General features: G+C 45.1%; 3 pseudogenes; 2 read left to right on the plus strand and 1 right to left on the minus strand.

Annotated features, from left to right (window-relative positions):
- Positions 1-545: 545 nt before the first annotated feature.
- Positions 546-2,181, plus strand: LOC115637420 (annotated as a pseudogene).
- Positions 2,182-8,134: 5,953 nt separating this feature from the next.
- LOC115637327 lies at positions 8,135-12,588 on the minus strand (annotated as a pseudogene).
- Positions 12,589-14,443: 1,855 nt separating this feature from the next.
- Positions 14,444-16,081, plus strand: LOC115637421 (annotated as a pseudogene).
- The last annotated feature ends 5,455 nt before the right edge of the window (positions 16,082-21,536 follow it).

Raw genomic sequence — 21,536 nt, forward strand, 5'->3', positions numbered from 1 at the left:
AGCAGAGGGGATGTTGTGGTGACCTGGTTGCACAGTTCCACATATTCTGGACAGCGCCCAATATGCCCCGCATCGGGTGGCTCATGTAGCCTCGAGTAGCAAAGCACCACTCAACCCAGCCAGCTGCCTGACTGTCCCACGCCTTTTCTGGTTCGTGTGACAAAGTGCCCCTTGATCCAGCCAGCTGCTTAACTCTCATTTCAAAGGTCACACATCTGGAACGTCTGGTGGGGGCTGCATTATGATTTTGACACACATCAGAGAGAATGCTCATCTCCTGGCAACCTGCTCTGGGCATAATAGACACAGCCTATCTGCCCCATCTGGAATGAACCACCAAGTCTGAAGATAATCATATACAATAACAATGACAGCAGTTATGGCACTGACCAGGATAGAGCATTTAAATGATTGAATATATTTGCTTGCATCCCTTATTACGAAGTAGATGTGATGGAAATTTACATTCTGATTTCAAAGAGCCATACATATTGCCTCGTACTTTATTTTTCTAGTATTAACTATTACTGCAACCATATAGATACATGCGTAATCCTGGGGATTGTCCTTAAACTCAGTAATTTGTAAGGGGAAATTGAATGGCTCAGGGGACTGGTAATAGACTTAGAGGATCTTACATTACAAAAAACTCAAACTGAATAGAAATGAAAGAGAATTAAAAAGGGTATCTGATGTTAAATTGAATGTCAAGAAGCATTGAGGACTTGCAGCCAAACTAGGTAACAATGAAGTCACTAGGTGTTTGGACATTGCCTTCAATGGAAGCAAGATTAATGCTAGGTGTATTAAAACTAAATCAACTAAGTATAATGGAGATGAAGTTGCATTTAGTCTGCTTAAGGTGCAATGAGCTCCAGGAATTCTGTATTCTGAACCAGGTGTGGTGACAGGGGACACCCTGATTGATATTGGCAGTGGCCCCACCATCCACCAGCTCCTCTCTGCCTGCGAGTCCTTTAAGGAGATCATCGTTTCAAACTATACGTACCAGCACCACTGGGAACTGGAGAAATGGCTGAAGAATTAGCCAGGAGCATTTGACTAGACTCCAGTGGTGAAATATATGTGTGAGCTAGAGGGAAACAGGTACAGGGGCTGGGAAAAACAGATTGCCTAAACCCCTTGTGTATTGCTTAGTCTGTCTATGCAGCATCATCACTTATGCTGATCATCTGGAAGCTGCAACATAATCAGTGGTGAATACAGGCAGACATTTTGGGGAGAAAATAAAGAGCAGAGGGAATGTGGTGTTCAGTCATGGTAGGAGTTTGTGTAGAGTTCCCAAGAGGTTTCAGCATCAAAGATCTTGGAGAGAGCTATCATTTGATATTGGCATTTTTCCCGTCTGAAATGCAGAGGCAAGGATAAATTCATCTGGTTGCAGATTTTTTAAAATCCAAAATTTAGACAGAGGGTTCACTGAAAAAGTACCCAGAGTTCAAGCCCCTGTTTGAAAAAGTTGGATGAATTCTGAGTAAAATGTGTTAGCAAGGACTTAATGTTGCTTGGCATTCCAGCATATCTTAAAGCATGACCCATGGAAAGGGAACTAAAGATAAAGTTAACACAAGGTCCTACAAACAGACATCACTCTAGTGAACAATATTTTCCTTCTAAAACGCACACTTATATCATAGGAAGACACTGAAATTGCAGATAGCCATTTGAGGTTCATCTTGAATTGTATATGAGTATGTCTTTATAGGGGAAAGGAGGCTGAGAAAGAGGCAAAATTAAGGAAAACCATCAAACAGGTTCTAAAATGTGATGTCCACCAAAGCAACCCCATGAATCCAATCGTCCTGCCTCCAGCTGACTGTCTGGTCTCATCACTGTGCTTGGAAGCTGCTTGCAAAGATCTGACCACTTATCGCATTGCTCTGAAGAACATCGGCTCCCTGTTAAAGCCAGGAGGGCACTTGGTGCTGAGTGGAGTTCTGGGCTGCAGTTTCTACATGGTTGGCCCTAAAAGGTTCTCAAGTTTGGTCCTGGGAGAGGAATTTCTTAGGGAAGCCCTCAGTGACACTGGCTTCATCATTCAGGAGTTTGAGGTTCTCATCAGGGATGATAATACCGATGACAGCTGTGATTTTTCTGGAAAGTTCTTCATTCTCGCTCGCAAAGAGGAAGCAATATAAATCCTTTGGGGAGTACGGGTAAAGGAAACCTCCCTGAATAAAGTGACATAATATTACCAATAAACATAACAATGAAATGAATGCAGTATTTTCTCCATCAATGTTAAATACATTAACCCTTTGTTGTGAAATACACAATGCCAGTGACAATTTGTTACTGGCTAAGTACCCATCAAACAGATTTAGAAATCTTGTTCAGTATTTTATTTTTTGTTCTTCTCTTTCCTGGATGCCTTAAAAATAGAACTAACCCATAGGTGTCCTTGTTAGGCATGAGGCTAACACAATTCACACTTTTTAAGACCCTCAGAGGTCCACAGTGAACATATTGTTTGGTTGTGAGCAGACTGCCAGCTGGTCCAGGGACTGGGGTCCCACAAAACTCGGCCAGGACATCTCAGTCGCAACCCACAGCTACTCTTGCTGCTCCAGTGCTCCTCACTCAGAGCTATGCTGGCCATACACCTCCGTCATACCAAGTGTGGCATTCATCACACAAGTGCCTCAGCTCCACTAATTATATCCCCCTAACAGCTTTTCCTCAACATGGGTTTTGAAGCCCATGGTGCATCAGGGAAAATCTTGACACATTCCCCCCACCCCCCACCCCGAAATTCACTTCACAGGATGTCTCAGGACATGCCTTCTGCTTTCTGAACAGTAGGAGGCACCAGTGTGCAGAGCTGATCTGAAAGCAGTGTCTATAGGCAGGCAGCCAGACAGACCTGGACAGTTTGTTTCTTTATTGGGTTTTTTAAGACTGAGAGCTCTTCAGAGCAACGATTGTGCCTTCCTGTGTGTCTGTGCAATGCCTAGCCCACTTGGCTGCTGCTGTAATACCAGTACAGATACTAACACTGCAAATGCTGGGTACCTATTGTCGGAGAAAAACTCAGTTCTCACTTTTTGGTTGGGTGCAGCAAAATCAAGTACTTTATTATTCTCAAGCAATTGCATAGAGTAGGGAGTGTGCTAGGACACAGGGTTTCCCCAGTCCTAGGCAGGTCTCTCTACAGGTAAACAATTCCAGCAGCATTTATACTTTTTGTTACATACAATAATAAGCAACAGCTGCATTTTGTTTATACATAGACCATCCTGATATCTTATTTTTCTCACTTCTATTTAGACGTCAGTCTACATTCCTTATATCGACACAAGGTCGCAACAACTTCTCACACAGTTCTTTCCCACTCGCCTCAAACAATCCTCGCTTCTACAAATCTCGCATTAGTAGGGTTACAGCTAGCCTGACTCTTGCTAACAGAGACTGTCATGCATTAAGATCCCCTACAAATCCCTGTCAGTTCTTTCTCCAGTTCCACAGAGATCGTTGATTTTTTTTTTGCTTTGGCTTTTGTTCAGTGCCTTTCAGCTCGTATATTACTATAGCAGATCAAGCAAACCTAACTCGGTAATCCAGCATGTGATGCAGCTGCAGGTCTTTTTGTCTTTTCCAAGGAAATCACATTCACGGCCCTGCAGCCAGCTCAGACACCTTCCCTCTGGCTCCCAGCAGGCTACTATTAACAGTCTCTCAGGACAGAGCAACCTGGGTGGTTCACAGATAAGGCAGTTCCTGAGAGAGCCTCTCAGGTCCACCTTGGAAAAGAACCTGTGTGTGTGGGTGAGGGGGGTGTTGCTTGGGCACCAGACACACCCCAGTCTGGTGCCTCAGTTCCCCTCCTTCTTAGCCCCCTGAGGCACTCACACAGCCACGACAAGTGATTCAATTTAATCCCCCACTCTCGATTCCTGCTTTATTGAACCAGAAACAAAAAGACGACAACTAGTTCACTTGGCTCAGCTAAGCATAATCTGTTTTGTTGTCATCTTTGCAATTTAAACATGAGTGTCATAATATCTGGGAAAGCCCCACCTGTTGAAGTCACCTGATGATGTGAGAATCTCAGTTTTCGTTTTTTTGAGGGGTGCGGGAAGGGGAGGCAAGTAAGTTTCTAGCCCTCATGGTTTTGGTGGAGAACCCTGAAAAACACGACCTGAGTGTACGCAACAGGCTCAGCCAGCAAAGAAAAAAGACCCAGCATATATAATTATTATTATTTTAAAGTTCCTTGATTTTTAAGCCTGTCGTGTTTTTTGGGGCCTTGTGGTGTTCCATGCTTGGGGCTGGCCATACTGCTTTCCCTTGTTGTTAGGGTTTCCCAAGATAGTCCTGCTACCCTTCCCAGCAAGTCTCTCCTAAGCCATTCACCTAGTTAGTGTGTAAACTTCCCCACCTGGTTCCCATTCCCCAGCACTCTCAGAAACAGAGAGTGTGGGCAGCCCTTTTTACAGCAGGCATGCTCCCAGCCTGGACTCAGGTGATCCTAATCTCATGCTCTTAGGCAGGCCTGTGCTCCCCCTGCTCAGGTTTTCACCAGGATCTGCTCAGCCCCACCCTTCAGAGGAAAACCAGGACAGCTCGAGCTAGGCTCGAGCTCCCTTCAAGGGCGAGCTCACCTTATGATGGGGCCACAGGGAGGAGATGGAACACAGAAGCCAAGGGATGCAGGGCCAGCCCTAGAACAAATGGTGCCCCAGGTAAGGAGTGTCCTTAGTGCCCGCTCCACCCACCCACACATTTGTTAAACTTCTGAATACCTTACAGCATCCTGAGCTCAGCGCCCTCCCAATCCCGGCACCTGAGTCACCTGCCCCTAACTCTGGCTCTGAATGTATGTACTCCTGTCAGATTGTCACCTGCACCCCTGACCCAGAAACCTGACTTGTGAAGTGTCCTCAGAGCATCACTGGAACCTGTTTATCTCAGAAGGTAACACGAGGATGAGTCGGACATTAAACAAACTAACTGCAAATTACCCAAGAGAGTCAGGCAAGGGAAAGTGGCTTCGTGGCATGTAGTCCTAGTCCACTTTCTCTGAGGTAAAACGAGGGGTTAAATATCAAGCACAAGAGCAATAAACCTGTTTAGATACAAGAGATGTCAGGGCAGTGCTTCGATAAACAACATATTTCCCTTCACCCCTTCCCTCCTGTGCAGCTGGGACGCTGACCTGGGCAAGGCTGAAATGGAAGTGGTGCCTCTTCGGACATGAGGCCAAAGGCCCCGAGGGCTCAGGTGACTTTGGTGGAGTTACAATGTGGAGAAATCTCTGTATTAACTATCTCTATACATCTTTATAACGTTGCATTGTGTTATTCTGTATTAAGTATCTTTCTGTATTAAGTATCTTTATGACATTGCATCTGGCATGATGTTATCTTGTATTTCATATGACTTGGCATTGTGCCTCTTTATTTTCATACAACTTTGTATTAGATCCCTATATAGAAAATTGGTAGAAAACTTTCTATCAAATGTTATAGCCCCTAAGGATAGTATAGTTAAAGTAAAAGAAACATGTGCCTTTTTGCTAGAAGTAGAATAAGATCTTCCCCCCACCCTGTAATCAATTGCCCTATTGACTGAATGAGGTGTGAATGAGTGAGGCTTGAAAGACACCCACCTCCAGACAGCTACAACAGTTGAAGAGGGAATGGGAGCCAGAGCAAAGGACAATACAACTTGTCAAGTGGGCCCAATAAAGAAGAGCAGAGATATTGACGGCCTCAGGGATTAGAAGCAAGCACCTTCTTTAGAAAACACCCTCTTTGAGCAGCATTGGGACAACACCCAAAGAAAAGCAGCACAAAGACCAATGGACACAGACAAACTGACACAGACCCAGATTTTGAATCTGGTCTAAATTTGCATAAGAGGGAAGCTGCTATAAATACAAGGTGTCTTGCAGAAGGACCCCGGGTCTCCTCTTGTCACCATCGGAGCATCGATCCGGATCGGCTCCACCCTCCCCCATCTAACTCACCTGGCCAGTGCAGTTAAGGGGAGCAACTAGTTGGTAACAACAGCAAGACGGAGTGTGTTTGTGTCTGTGTGTGTGTGTGTGAATGCATGACTGTGATATATATCTCATATGCATATCATAGAGTATTAATTGATACTTGTATTACTAATAAATGTAGTATTTTGCCTTAATCCCCCTGAAAAGATCCTGTATAGTACTTTGAGTACAACAACGCCACCAGCAGAGAATTTAGCCCAATGCTCCTTCCCAGCCGAGCTGGACGTACATGTATGTGGCTACCTGGGACCTTTGTCTCAATCATGGGGATCGCCGCAGGTCAGCAGTTCCCTTTGGCAGAATGGGTTGAGTGCCACAGATTTTGGGGCAGTTCTCTCAGGGGAATTAGCCAGAAAGTCACAGGAACAACACGGCGATCCACCAATGCAATGAATAGGGAGAGGCAGGCGCCTTCGAATGGGAGCCACCAACTCCCGAATGCTAAGCACGGAGCTGCCCAAGCTAGCCCAGGTGAGATGCTGATGACAGGGTGCCATGACCCAACACCTCCCCCAGTATTGATCCTTGGACTCTGAGCAGCCCCATTTTTATGCTCCCTCTCCTACTCCCCCATTAACTGTGGATAACCCACCTGACTCGTGGGCACGGTCCAGTGCTGACACTGCACAAACTGGAGTTACTGGTCATTCCTCTGGAGGACAATGTTACCCTCAATGCAGCTGTGCTGATAGGCTCTGTTAACAAGAAACACTGACCCATCCCGTTCTACCACCAGGGGTGAAAGGTAACTAAGAAAATCTCCTTTGATAAAAGATAAATCCAGGTCTGCAATCATGTTTCAGTTAAAATAGCTCCAGCTGTAATGCAGCATTGGTGTAGACAACGCAGAGCACAACCTAAGAGATTCACCACCTACCAATAGCTAAAAGCCTGTTAGTTAGGGCAACCAGGGAGTGGGGGGGGGGGAGGGATGGGAGAAGTTTATGTCACTGCTCTAAATAAGGCACAGCAGGAGCTTGACCCTGGTTTTCCCAGGTGAATACCCTAACCCTCAAGCTACTGGCTAGTCTGGGCTGCGTCTTTCGCTCCTGCTAGTTATTGGAGAAAAACTTGAAAAGTCTCAGGTCCCTCACAATGCAGAAAAGGAACATATCTGAAATGTCGTATGTTTGGCCATGACAGGAAAGCATCTCTCACTCATCTCTATGCACTATCTCCTGCCTACGTCTGCTAGCTTAACGGGGGGATAAACTTATCTGGACATTACATCTTACACAATGGGTCTGTGCCCTGCCCTCTGATCCTGCTGGATACCGGTAGCCCTTCCTGTTGACACTTTAACCAATTATTGCACATGCAAATTGCATTCGTCAGGTAACCATGGGGGGGGGGGTTCATTCTTCACACTGAGATAGATTCTTGCAGAACTCACAGGAAGCAGAAAAGTATTTGTTGATGGAAGAGAGGGGGCATGAAATATACCTGAGTTGGTGTTTAAGGGGAAACTTCAGGGGCATTGGAGCAGGGCACATGAGCAAGCTACAGGCTCTCACTGAGCCGCTGGTATCATTTTTGGTGATGTGTAATGGATCCCCAAGAATGCATCTGCCAAATGCGCTGTAATGGTATCTGCAACATCTTTTCACCTGTTTTAGATGTATTCTGCAGCGCTGGCAGGTGTACGTTGGCTATGATTTTCCCTTTTGGGGAGGGAAAAAGTGTAGTGGTATTTCACTCGACTTTCCTTTTACATTCAGCACTGGGCCTCTGCTTTAGAGGGTTTTCAGGAGAGAATTTAGAGCCTTTCACTTGTGTCCCCTAAAGAGAAGAGAGGACTGACTCTGGGTATGTCTACACAGGGCTAAAAGAGCTGCGGCATGGCTGTGGCTGGTCTGGTTCCAGAGCTCGGGCTCCAGTCCAAGCCCAAATGTCTATGCAGCAATTTTTCAGCCCTGGAATCCAATCCCCATGAGCCCTGGTCAGCTGACCTGGGCCAGCCTCAGGTTTTTATCCTTGTGTGGACACAGTGATCTAGTTTTAATCCAGATATATTAACCTGTAAATCTCCTTCTGCAAAGGTAATAATATGACCTGGAAACACAGACTGTTGCATATGGGAAACAGATCTTTATTAGGCAAGCACCGATTGGGTGGAGATTACAATTATTCACCAAAACAAATCATTCATCCAACACCATGGGCCAGTGCAGCTGTCAAGCCCCAGCCAATCAGTTCAAACTGCTCAATGTTAAAATCACAGCGAGGTTATTGCCGTTATTGATGATGATGTGTACAGTGTGAGCCATGTTCTCAATGCCGGGAGACAAGACTCCCAAGGAGGCATGCTGCCTGCACCAAGCAGTTCACAGTCTAATGCAGATGGCATAGAAAGGCACAAAGCTAAACATGTGACATAGGTGTGAGTGGCAAAATTTGGGTTAGAAAGGAGTAACTCAACCCATTATCAAATGTAGCTATTTGCGGAATTTGAATGTGGTGTCAGCTCAGGGGCAGAGCCTCTGTTCCTAAAGGTCTGCAGTGGTTAGGCCTGTAGATGTGTTTTGATCCTCTTTCTAAACCTCATCCATCAATAATTCCGAATCCAGCACTGATTGGGCCCTGTGCTGCACCACAGAAGCCAATAGGAGTTTTGCCACTGAATGCTGGGAGCAGGCTCCAGGCCATCAGCAGTGAGAAGGACTTTATATGATTCATTATGTAATTATTATTAATTGCACAGCTGCAGCATGAGACTAGGCAAAACATTACAAGAGCAGGGAGACGATGAAGCCCGGGAGGGTGCAGCTGCACTGGATAAAGCACCCTGGGGTTGGAGGCCAGGGAGATATTATGGCAGCTCTGAATGGGAAAGGACAGGGATGAGGGCAGCTTTAGTGGCACAACAAGGGGTTCAGGCTAGTGCACCCTGAACAAACAGGTTCTCCAAGGTGCTTGGAGGTCATTGAAGCTCCATAGCGCACATTGATTTTCAGATCTACCAGCATCTACAGCTAATCTATTCTGCCTCTCTACTTGCCTTGGGCTGATGTTTTTTTTCTTTAATCTTCTTTGCCTTTCCCTTTGGAAGCAACTAGGTAAGAGATTCCCTCATGCTCTATCAAACTACTAGGATAGCATATGGGAGTCACCTCAAACGCCAAAATATCAAAGCCAGCCTCCTTCACTGCTTCCTCCAGACACTCCTTCTCCAGAAAGAGGCAGGGAAACTTGTTCTGGTCAATTACAAATGACTACACTTCATTGTGATCACCATAAGCAAATGACCCCCTGGCTTTAACAGGGAGCTGACATTCTTCAGGGCAGCACGGTAGGTACTCAGGTCTTTGCAAATTGCTCCTAAATACTGGCTTAAGAGCAGGCAGTCAGCAGGGGGCAGAGAGGCAAAGGTCACAGGGTTGAATTTGGTGACATCACATTCCAGAACCTGCTTGACCGTTCTTCGTAATTTCTCTTCCTTCTCAGCCCACTTTTTCCTGGAAAGATAAATATAACACTGAAGACAAATGTGCTACTGTTGTGCCAAAGAGCCCTTCATATCTTGGACCAGTGCACACAGTCAATATATCTGCAATCGGCTCAGTGGATGAGAGTTACATAGTCACACGAAATCTCTGCTGGGTGGAATTCACCTGCTTAAGGCCAGATTCTCAGAAGAGCTCAGCTCCCATTTAGCCAGAATTGGTCACACTTTATATGAAGCTCCCATTTATAATGGTTTTATAATCGTTAATAAATGACACAGGCTTCTTACAGACACAAATACTATGCGTCATAAATATTTGGTTATCAGCAAATCTGCAGAAAATGGTGTAAATCGCTATGAGCTATCTATTGATCTGTTGTGCTGTGTAACAATTTTGAGCAATAGACTAAACCCTTATTAAAAAATGTTCTCACTATTTATTCACCCTTTACAGCCCATTCATATAAATGGAAGATTATATAAAGTGTGGCCAATAATCTAAGGAGCTCAGCACCCCGTGTGCTCAGCTGTTTAGAACATCTGGCACTTACGGCCCATTTTGAAGGCTAAAACGGGAGTGAAGGGGGTTCTAATTCTGAAATGTTTGCCACTCTTCCGGGGGAGAAATTACCCTTGTAGGAGTAAACCTTCCCCTTGTAAGCGTTGCAAGTTCAAGCTCTGAGTCTGCTAAATTCATAGGAATCCCTTGCTGGGGTCACTGGAAAGGAGTCCTTGTTCCAGACTTCTCTTAAATTTTTCCTTTCCTTCAATCCATTTCTTTCTTTTTATACGTAATGAACACCACCATTATACATAATAATTATTAGGAAAAAAACCACCCCAGAGAAGGAAGATCAACAAATTAAAAAGGATTTTTACATTTTTTTTTTAGTTAAATTGTAACAGAACTACGTCTCCCTCCCGTACCTGTCCCCTTCCAGCTCACACACGTATTTCACCACCGGAGTCCAGTCAAATGCTCCCGGCTCTTTCTTTAGCCATTTCTGCATTTCCTGGCAGCTCAGATCCGTATGGTTTGTGACAATGATCTCCTTGAAGGACTCACAGGCAGACAGCAATTCGAAAACGGTGGGCCCAGCACCAATACGAATCAGGGTGTTGCCTTTAACGCCATCTGGTTTGAAATGCAAAATACCTGTGTATCAGCACAAACAGCAGCAGAGGATGGGAGAGGAGGAGGTTTGGGGGCTAAGGGTTCAAGGTGGACAATTTCCTCTTTGGGTTTATAAAGGGTTTTAAGAAGACCAGTTCCAGGAGAGAGAAAATGCAGCGAAGGACCCTTTACTGGTTTCAAGACTGAACTCGATAAGTTTATGGAGGGGGTGGTTTGATGAGGTTGCCTCATAAGTAGGTTGAAAAGGATTTGATTTGTATGAGTAAACGTCAATAAAGGTTGATTTCACCACACACACACAAACTGACTAAAAAGCATTTCCATTGATAATATATGAAATACACAGCTAGATAAAGTAAGAGAAATCCTGCTCCAGGACTTCATTGACTTGGATCTGAGGATATTTAGCAGTAATATTTTGACATGTGATATTGACATTTGGTGTTTTAAAGGTTATAAAAAATTTTAGCTTTTAAATCTCAGTGTCTGTCATTAAATAATTGTAGTCTGACTCCCCCCACCCGTGTCATATAATTTCCCACAAGTGTGAAAATTTAAATCAATAAAAATAAAGAAACTTAAAAATAAACATTGATATTATCCACTGAAATTATTAAAAATCATTAACTTTGAATTCTTCCAATCCTACCTGTAGGTCAGATTTTTAAGCCTTCTCTCTCTCTCTTTTTTTTTGGGGGGGGCTTGCTCTCCCCTGGGCCCTCTCTGATTTGTCCGTGTCTTTCTTAAAGCTGGCACTGGGAGATCTCATCTCATCTTTCATTTGAATAAATAAATTCAATTAAAGCTAGTTTCTACCCTGAAGAGTTGTGAAGAAAGCTTAAAAAAACAACAACCCGAGAAGCTCAAAATCCAGAAGGCATCAAAACAAAACCCAAGATGTTATTTTTAAAAATCTATTATTTAAGCTCACTTGGTTTAGAATTAGCAATACCCACACAGCCCAGGTAGTTTTAAAAGTACATCCTACATGCCCACAAGCCTAGGTATATGAACAGCTTGGGAGAAAGTCCTTCTTTCGGGGACAGCTGGGGAGCTCCTTGACTAGCGACTCCTGACTCAATGGCACATGCTGACTTCTGATCTACCACCAGCCATTCGTCAACGCAATGCTGGGACCAGGGCTTGATGGGGAATGGCACAGAGCTCTACTGGCATGGGATGAGGAGCTGATCAATCTTGTAGAGAGACTGTACTTAAGGCACAAACTAGTCAAGGAAGATTTGCTCTGTCCTGGTCTGTTCCATACGCGCTGTCATCAGTGATGTTGCCAACCACAGCACCCGAAAGGACCATGTGCACAAGCACTGATGCAGGCTCTCCACCTTTCTCTCTCTCTCTTCCCTCTCCTCTTCCATGCTGCCACGATCCAGGCGCACCTTCTCCGCTGTGGATTCTTCAGCCTGTAGTGGGCTCCATTTTATGCTTCATCTCAGACTCTCCTATTGACTTTGGGAGACTCATCTAGGTCATTAGCACAGCCTACTGTTGTCATTGCACACACAAAAGTTATTATGCTAGAGGACAATACTACTCTCAATGCACCTATTGTGGCAGGCTTTTGTAATGAGGAGGACCAACTGTGACCCATCACGCCATAAAGCAGGGGCAGAAAGATAATTAGGGAAAATCTCCTCTGCTAAAAGAAATCCAGATTTACACAATCATGTTTACAGCAACACACAACCCACTATAAAACCGCCTTTGTGCAAATAGAATGGCACAAAACACACCCGACTCACCCAAAATGAAGGTCTTAAAGAAATTTCTCAGAAGAAACATCAAAATATCTTTTTCACTGCTTGTGGAGTCAAAGGAAGAATACGTTTTCAAACACTCTTTTGGATCAAAATGGAATTCAGAAGCTTCTTTCTTAGGGCAGCTGTGGTCCATTTTCTCTCTGAGTTTGCAAACCTTCAACTGCCCGGCCGTTCCTGATCTTGGTTAATATGGGGTTCCTCCACTCTTCCCGGCCATGGCTCCACCTTCTTTTGTCCAAGTATCAGATTACAGCCTTTCTCCACAACTCCCTCACATGCTCCTGTGATCCAGGGTGCCTGGGGCTGCCCTCACTGAAAATGCCAAGGTCAGGGCAGGCTGCAGAAGGGGGAGAGCAGAGACTCCCCAAACTAGTGGTTAACAATGAAGTTAAACTCACCAACCAGTCACAGACTGTGCTTCTGATCTCCCACACTGGTTATCAAGAAGTTCAAAAAATAGAAATCCCCCCCAGCCGCCTTACTGCATCCCAGTTCTCTGTCTCCCAATCAGCACCTAGCTCCAGTACAGTGAGAAGTTATTTAAAAACTCTGCTCACATACACCAAACGTCCTTCTGACCCCATAGGGTCAGCCACGTCACCAGGGCAATATTAGTTTGGAGCCTACCCAAAATACCGTGCTGCCAACCAATCCTTTTGTGTCTAAAGAGTTGTTAAATGATAAAGCACTCAAACACATTCAGTGACTTCCAAGTCCGTATATCATGGTCTTAGGAGTATTGGTGAGTTTGCTGGCTTCGAAGTCCCTCTGGAACACATCCACAGCTTGGATGGGTCTTTCAGTACTTTGCTTTGAGCTTTGTTTGTAGAAAAGTTACTCCAGTTCCTACATGCCTTGCTGACTCATAAGGTGTATCCCCTGCCTTCTCTCAATGGGTCTATTGTACAGCCGATGATCCTTGATGGACCATCGAACAGGCAAGGCAGTGCTGTCGCCAGACTGGCTGGGGGTGTCACCCAGAAACACAGCACAAGTTTGGAAATACAGATATACCCTATATATCTATTGGTCACAATACAAAGGTGATACAAACATATAAACAAGGTTATCAGACTTGGCAAATCAAAACATGTTCACTGATACCTTACACAGCATATCTAGCATGATTCATTCCAATTTTATAACATTGGTGTTAATATCATAAATGGTCACCCATATTCCATACAGCATCACAGCCCCCAACTTCAATGTGTCCCCAACCATTCATGAACCTTCAACTCTTTTCTCCCTGGGCTGATTTTTCTCTTACTCATGCTTGCTTCCCCCAAGAGAAGGACAAAGTGGGATTCCATGGCCTTTCCTGTGGACTCTGGCTCTGCTCTGAGCCCTGGCCTTCAGCAGAGAGGAAACTGCATCTCTAGCTACTGGACAGATACCATTCATCCAAACATGTCTCTGCTTGTAGGTTCTGATGCCACCATAGCCTATGATGGTGGCACTGCTGAAAGATATCCATGTGCACCACAATCAAACCAGGAACAAGAAGTACATGGCAGCAGAGGGGATGTTGTGGTGACCTGGTTGCACAGTTCCACATATTCTGGACAGCGCCCAATATGCCCCGCATCGGGTGGCTCATGTAGCCTCGAGTAGCAAAGCACCACTCAACCCAGCCAGCTGCCTGACTGTCCCACACCTTTTCTGGTTCGTGTGACAAAGTGCCCCTTGATCCAGCCAGCTGCTTAACTCTCATTTCAAAGGTCACACATCTGGAACGTCTGGTGGGGGCTGCATTATGATTTTGACACACATCAGAGAGAATGCTCATCTCCTGGCAACCTGCTCTGGGCATAATAGACACAGCCTATCTGCCCCATCTGGAATGAACCACCAAGTCTGAAGATAATCATATACAATAACAATGACAGCAGTTATGGCACTGACCAGGATAGAGCATTTAAATGATTGAATATATTTGCTTGCATCCCTTATTACGAAGTAGATGTGATGGAAATTTACATTCTGATTTCAAAGAGCCATACATATTGCCTCGTACTTTATTTTTCTAGTATTAACTATTACTGCAACCATATAGATACATGCGTAATCCTGGGGATTGTCCTTAAACTCAGTAATTTGTAAGGGGAAATTGAATGGCTCAGGGGACTGGTAATAGACTTAGAGGATCTTACATTACAAAAAACTCAAACTGAATAGAAATGAAAGAGAATTAAAAAGGGTATCTGATGTTAAATTGAATGTCAAGAAGCATTGAGGACTTGCAGCCAAACTAGGTAACAATGAAGTCACTAGGTGTTTGGACATTGCCTTCAATGGAAGCAAGATTAATGCTAGGTGTATTAAAACTAAATCAACTAAGTATAATGGAGATGAAGTTGCATTTAGTCTGCTTAAGGTGCAATGAGCTCCAGGAATTCTGTATTCTGAACCAGGTGTGGTGACAGGGGACACCCTGATTGATATTGGCAGTGGCCCCACCATCCACCAGCTCCTCTCTGCCTGCGAGTCCTTTAAGGAGATCATCGTTTCAAACTATACGTACCAGCACCACTGGGAACTGGAGAAATGGCTGAAGAATTAGCCAGGAGCATTTGACTAGACTCCAGTGGTGAAATATATGTGTGAGCTAGAGGGAAACAGGTACAGGGGCTGGGAAAAACAGATTGCCTAAACCCCTTGTGTATTGCTTAGTCTGTCTATGCAGCATCATCACTTATGCTGATCATCTGGAAGCTGCAACATAATCAGTGGTGAATACAGGCAGACATTTTGGGGAGAAAATAAAGAGCAGAGGGAATGTGGTGTTCAGTCATGGTAGGAGTTTGTGTAGAGTTCCCAAGAGGTTTCAGCATCAAAGATCTTGGAGAGAGCTATCATTTGATATTGGCATTTTTCCCGTCTGAAATGCAGAGGCAAGGATAAATTCATCTGGTTGCAGATTTTTTTAAAATCCAAAATTTAGACAGAGGGTTCACTGAAAAAGTACCCAGAGTTCAAGCCCCTGTTTGAAAAAGTTGGATGAATTCTGAGTAAAATGTGTTAGCAAGGACTTAATGTTGCTTGGCATTCCAGCATATCTTAAAGCATGACCCATGGAAAGGGAACTAAAGATAAAGTTAACACAAGGTCCTACAAACAGACATCACTCTAGTGAACAATATTTTCCTTCTAAAACGCACACTTATATCATAGGAAGACACTGAAATTGCAGATAGCCATTTGAGGTTCATCTTGAATTGTATATGAGTATGTCTCTATAGGGGAAAGGAGGCTGAGAAAGAGGCAAAATTAAGGAAAACCATCAAACAGGTTCTAAAATGTGATGTCCACCAAAGCAACCCCATGAATCCAATCGTCCTGCCTCCAGCTGACTGTCTGGTCTCATCACTGTGCTTGGAAGCTGCTTGCAAAGATCTGACCACTTATCGCATTGCTCTGAAGAACATCGGCTCCCTGTTAAAGCCAGGAGGGCACTTGGTGCTGAGTGGAGTTCTGGGCTGCAGTTTCTACATGGTTGGCCCTAAAAGGTTCTCAAGTTTGGTCCTGGGAGAGGAATTTCTTAGGGAAGCCCTCAGTGACACTGGCTTCATCATTCAGGAGTTTGAGGTTCTCATCAGGGATGATAATACCGATGACAGCTGTGATTTTTCTGGAAAGTTCTTCATTCTCGCTCGCAAAGAGGAAGCAATATAAATCCTTTGGGGAGTACGGGTAAAGGAAACCTCCCTGAATAAAGTGACATAATATTACCAATAAACATAACAATGAAATGAATGCAGTATTTTCTCCATCAATGTTAAATACATTAACCCTTTGTTGTGAAATACACAATGCCAGTGACAATTTGTTACTGGCTAAGTACCCATCAAACAGATTTAGAAATCTTGTTCAGTATTTTATTTTTTGTTCTTCTCTTTCCTGGATGCCTTAAAAATAGAACTAACCCATAGGTGTCCTTGTTAGGCATGAGGCTAACACAATTCACACTTTTTAAGACCCTCAGAGGTCCACAGTGAACATATTGTTTGGTTGTGAGCAGACTGCCAGCTGGTCCAGGGACTGGGGTCCCACAAAACTCGGCCAGGACATCTCAGTCGCAACCCACAGCTACTCTTGCTGCTCCAGTGCTCCTCACTCAGAGCTATGCTGGCCATACACCTCCGTCATACCAAGTGTGGCATTCATCACACAAGTGCCTCAGCTCCACTAATTATATCCCCCTAACAGCTTTTCCTCAACATGGGTTTTGAAGCCCATGGTGCATCAGGGAAAATCTTGACACATTCCCCCCACCCCCCACCCCGAAATTCACTTCACAGGATGTCTCAGGACATGCCTTCTGCTTTCTGAACAGTAGGAGGCACCAGTGTGCAGAGCTGATCTGAAAGCAGTGTCTATAGGCAGGCAGCCAGACAGACCTGGACAGTTTGTTTCTTTATTGGGTTTTTTTAAGACTGAGAGCTCTTCAGAGCAACGATTGTGCCTTCCTGTGTGTCTGTGCAATGCCTAGCCCACTTGGCTGCTGCTGTAATACCAGTACAGATACTAACACTGCAAATGCTGGGTACCTATTGTCGGAGAAAAACTCAGTTCTCACTTTTTGGTTGGGTGCAGCAAAATCAAGTACTTTATTATTCTCAAGCAATTGCATAGAGTAGGGAGTGTGCTAGGACACAGGGTTTCCCCAGTCCTAGGCAGGTCTCTCTACAGGTAAACAATTCCAGCAGCATTTATACTTTTTGTTACATACAATAATAAGCAACAGCTGCATTTTGTTTATACATAGACCATCCTGATATCTTATTTTTCTCACTTCTATTTAGACGTCAGTCTACATTCCTTATATCGACACAAGGTCGCAACAACTTCTCACACAGTTCTTTCCCACTCGCCTCAAACAATCCTCGCTTCTACAAATCTCGCATTAGTAGGGTTACAGCTAGCCTGACTCTTGCTAACAGAGACTGTCATGCATTAAGATCCCCTACAAATCCCTGTCAGTTCTTTCTCCAGTTCCACAGAGATCGTTGATTTTTTTTTGCTTTGGCTTTTGTTCAGTGCCTTTCAGCTCGTATATTACTATAGCAGATCAAGCAAACCTAACTCGGTAATCCAGCATGTGATGCAGCTGCAGGTCTTTTTGTCTTTTCCAAGGAAATCACATTCACGGCCCTGCAGCCAGCTCAGACACCTTCCCTCTGGCTCCCAGCAGGCTACTATTAACAGTCTCTCAGGACAGAGCAACCTGGGTGGTTCACAGATAAGGCAGTTCCTGAGAGAGCCTCTCAGGTCCACCTTGGAAAAGAACCTGTGTGTGTGGGTGAGGGGGGTGTTGCTTGGGCACCAGACACACCCCAGTCTGGTGCCTCAGTTCCCCTCCTTCTTAGCCCCCTGAGGCACTCACACAGCCACGACAAGTGATTCAATTTAATCCCCCACTCTCGATTCCTGCTTTATTGAACCAGAAACAAAAAGACGACAACTAGTTCACTTGGCTCAGCTAAGCATAATCTGTTTTGTTGTCATCTTTGCAATTTAAACATGAGTGTCATAATATCTGGGAAAGCCCCACCTGTTGAAGTCACCTGATGATGTGAGAATCTCAGTTTTCGTTTTTTTGAGGGGTGCGGGAAGGGGAGGCAAGTAAGTTTCTAGCCCTCATGGTTTTGGTGGAGAACCCTGAAAAACACGACCTGAGTGTACGCAACAGGCTCAGCCAGCAAAGAAAAAAGACCCAGCATATATAATTATTATTATTTTAAAGTTCCTTGATTTTTAAGCCTGTCGTGTTTTTTGGGGCCTTGTGGTGTTCCATGCTTGGGGCTGGCCATACTGCTTTCCCTTGTTGTTAGGGTTTCCCAAGATAGTCCTGCTACCCTTCCCAGCAAGTCTCTCCTAAGCCATTCACCTAGTTAGTGTGTAAACTTCCCCACCTGGTTCCCATTCCCCAGCACTCTCAGAAACAGAGAGTGTGGGCAGCCCTTTTTACAGCAGGCATGCTCCCAGCCTCGACTCAGGTGATCCTAATCTCATGCTCTTAGGCAGGCCTGTGCTCCCCCTGCTCAGGTTTTCACCAGGATCTGCTCAGCCCCACCCTTCAGAGGAAAACCAGGACAGCTCGAGCTAGGCTCGAGCTCCCTTCAAGGGCGAGCTCACCTTATGATGGGGCCACAGGGAGGAGATGGAACACAGAAGCCAAGGGATGCAGGGCCAGCCCTAGAACAAATGGTGCCCCAGGTAAGGAGTGTCCTTAGTGCCCGCTCCACCCACCCACACATTTGTTAAACTTCTGAATACCTTACAGCATCCTGAGCTCAGCGCCCTCCCAATCCCGGCACCTGAGTCACCTGCCCCTAACTCTGGCTCTGAATGTATGTACTCCTGTCAGATTGTCATCTGCACCCCTGACCCAGAAACCTGACTTGTGAAGTGTCCTCAGAGCATCACTGGAACCTGTTTATCTCAGAAGGTAACACGAGGATGAGTCGGACATTAAACAAACTAACTGCAAATTACCCAAGAGAGTCAGGCAAGGGAAAGTGGCTTCGTGGCATGTAGTCCTAGTCCACTTTCTCTGAGGTAAAACGAGGGGTTAAATATCAAGCACAAGAGCAATAAACCTGTTTAGATACAAGAGATGTCAGGGCAGTGCTTCGATAAACAACATATTTCCCTTCGCCCCTTCCCTCCTGTGCAGCTGGGACGCTGACCTGGGCAAGGCTGAAATGGAAGTGGTGCCTCTTCGGACATGAGGCCAAAGGCCCCGAGGGCTCAGGTGACTTTGGTGGAGTTACAATGTGGAGAAATCTCTGTATTAACTATCTCTATACATCTTTATAACGTTGCATTGTGTTATTCTGTATTAAGTATCTTTCTGTATTAAGTATCTTTATGACATTGCATCTGGCATGATGTTATCTTGTATTTCATATGACTTGGCATTGTGCCTCTTTATTTTCATACAACTTTGTATTAGATCCCTATATAGAAAATTGGTAGAAAACTTTCTATCAAATGTTATAGCCCCTAAGGATAGTATAGTTAAAGTAAAAGAAACATGTGCCTTTTTGCTAGAAGTAGAATAAGATCTTCCCCCCACCCTGTAATCAATTGCCCTATTGACTGAATGAGGTGTGAATGAGTGAGGCTTGAAAGACACCCACCTCCAGACAGCTACAACAGTTGAAGAGGGAATGGGAGCCAGAGCAAAGGACAATACAACTTGTCAAGTGGGCCCAATAAAGAAGAGCAGAGATATTGACGGCCTCAGGGATTAGAAGCAAGCACCTTCTTTAGAAAACACCCTCTTTGAGCAGCATTGGGACAACACCCAAAGAAAAGCAGCACAAAGACCAATGGACACAGACAAACTGACACAGACCCAGATTTTGAATCTGGTCTAAATTTGCATAAGAGGGAAGCTGCTATAAATACAAGGTGTCTTGCAGAAGGACCCCGGGTCTCGTCTTGTCACCATCGGAGCATCGATCCGGATCGGCTCCACCCTCCCCCATCTAACTCACCTGGCCAGTGCAGTTAAGGGGAGCAACTAGTTGGTAACAACAGCAAGACGGAGTGTGTTTGTGTCTGTGTGTGTATGCATGACTGTGATATATATCTCATATGCATATCAGAGTATTAATTGATACTTGTATTACTAATAAATGTAGTATTTTGCCTTAATCCCCCTGAAAAGATCCTGTATAGTACTTTGAGTACAACAACGCCACCAGCAGAGAATTTAGCCCAATGCTCCTTCCCAGCCGAGCTGGACGTACATGTATGTGGCTACCTGGGACCTTTGTCTCAATCATGGGGATCGCCGCAGGTCAGCAGTTCCCTTTGGCAGAATGGGTTGAGTGCCACAGATTTTGGGGCAGTTCTCTCAGGGGAATTAGCCAGAAAGTCACAGGAACAACACGGCGATCCACCAATGCAATGAATAGGGAGAGGCAGGCGCCTTCGAATGGGAGCCACCAACTCCCGAATGCTAAGCACGGAGCTGCCCAAGCTAGCCCAGGTGAGATGCTGATGACAGGGTGCCATGACCCAACACCTCCCCCAGTATTGATCCTTGGACTCTGAGCAGCCCCATTTTTATGCTCCCTCTCCTACTCCCCCATTAACTGTGGATAACCCACCTGACTCGTGGGCACGGTCCAGTGCTGACACTGCACAAACTGGAGTTACTGGTCATTTCTCTGGAGGACAATGTTACCCTCAATGCAGCTGTGCTGATAGGCTCTGTTAACAAGAAACACTGACCCATCCCGTTCTACCACCAGGGGTGAAAGGTAACTAAGAAAATCTCCTTTGATAAAAGATAAATCCAGGTCTGCAATCATGTTTCAGTTAAAATAGCTCCAGCTGTAATGCAGCATTGGTGTAGACAACGCAGAGCACAACCTAAGAGATTCACCACCTACCAATAGCTAAAAGCCTGTTAGTTAGGGCAACCAGGGAGTGGGGGGGGGGGGGATGGGAGAAGTTTATGTCACTGCTCTAAATAAGGCACAGCAGGAGCTTGACCCTGGTTTTCCCAGGTGAATACCCTAACCCTCAAGCTACTGGCTAGTCTGGGCTGCGTCTTTCGCTCCTGCTAGTTATTGGAGAAAAACTTGAAAAGTCTCAGGTCCCTCACAATGCAGAAAAGGAACATATCTGAAATGTCGTATGTTTGGCCATGACAGGAAAGCATCTCTCACTCATCTCTATGCACTATCTCCTGCCTACGTCTGCTAGCTTAACGGGGGGATAAACTTATCTGGACATTACATCTTACACAATGGGTCTGTGCCCTGCCCTCTGATCCTGCTGGATACCGGTAGCCCTTCCTGTTGACACTTTAACCAATTATTGCACATGCAAATTGCATTCGTCAGGTAACCATGGGGGGGGGGGTTCATTCTTCACACTGAGATAGATTCTTGCAGAACTCACAGGAAGCAGAAAAGTATTTGTTGATGGAAGAGAGGGGGCATGAAATATACCTGAGTTGGTGTTTAAGGGGAAACTTCAGGGGCATTGGAGCAGGGCACATGAGCAAGCTACAGGCTCTCACTGAGCCGCTGGTATCATTTTTGGTGATGTGTAATGGATCCCCAAGAATGCATCTGCCAAATGCGCTGTAATGGTATCTGCAACATCTTTTCACCTGTTTTAGATGTATTC

The sequence above is a fragment of the Gopherus evgoodei genome, chromosome 19 (genome assembly GCF_007399415.2).
Source record: "Gopherus evgoodei ecotype Sinaloan lineage chromosome 19, rGopEvg1_v1.p, whole genome shotgun sequence".
In the NCBI taxonomy this organism is placed as follows: domain Eukaryota; kingdom Metazoa; phylum Chordata; order Testudines; family Testudinidae; genus Gopherus; species Gopherus evgoodei.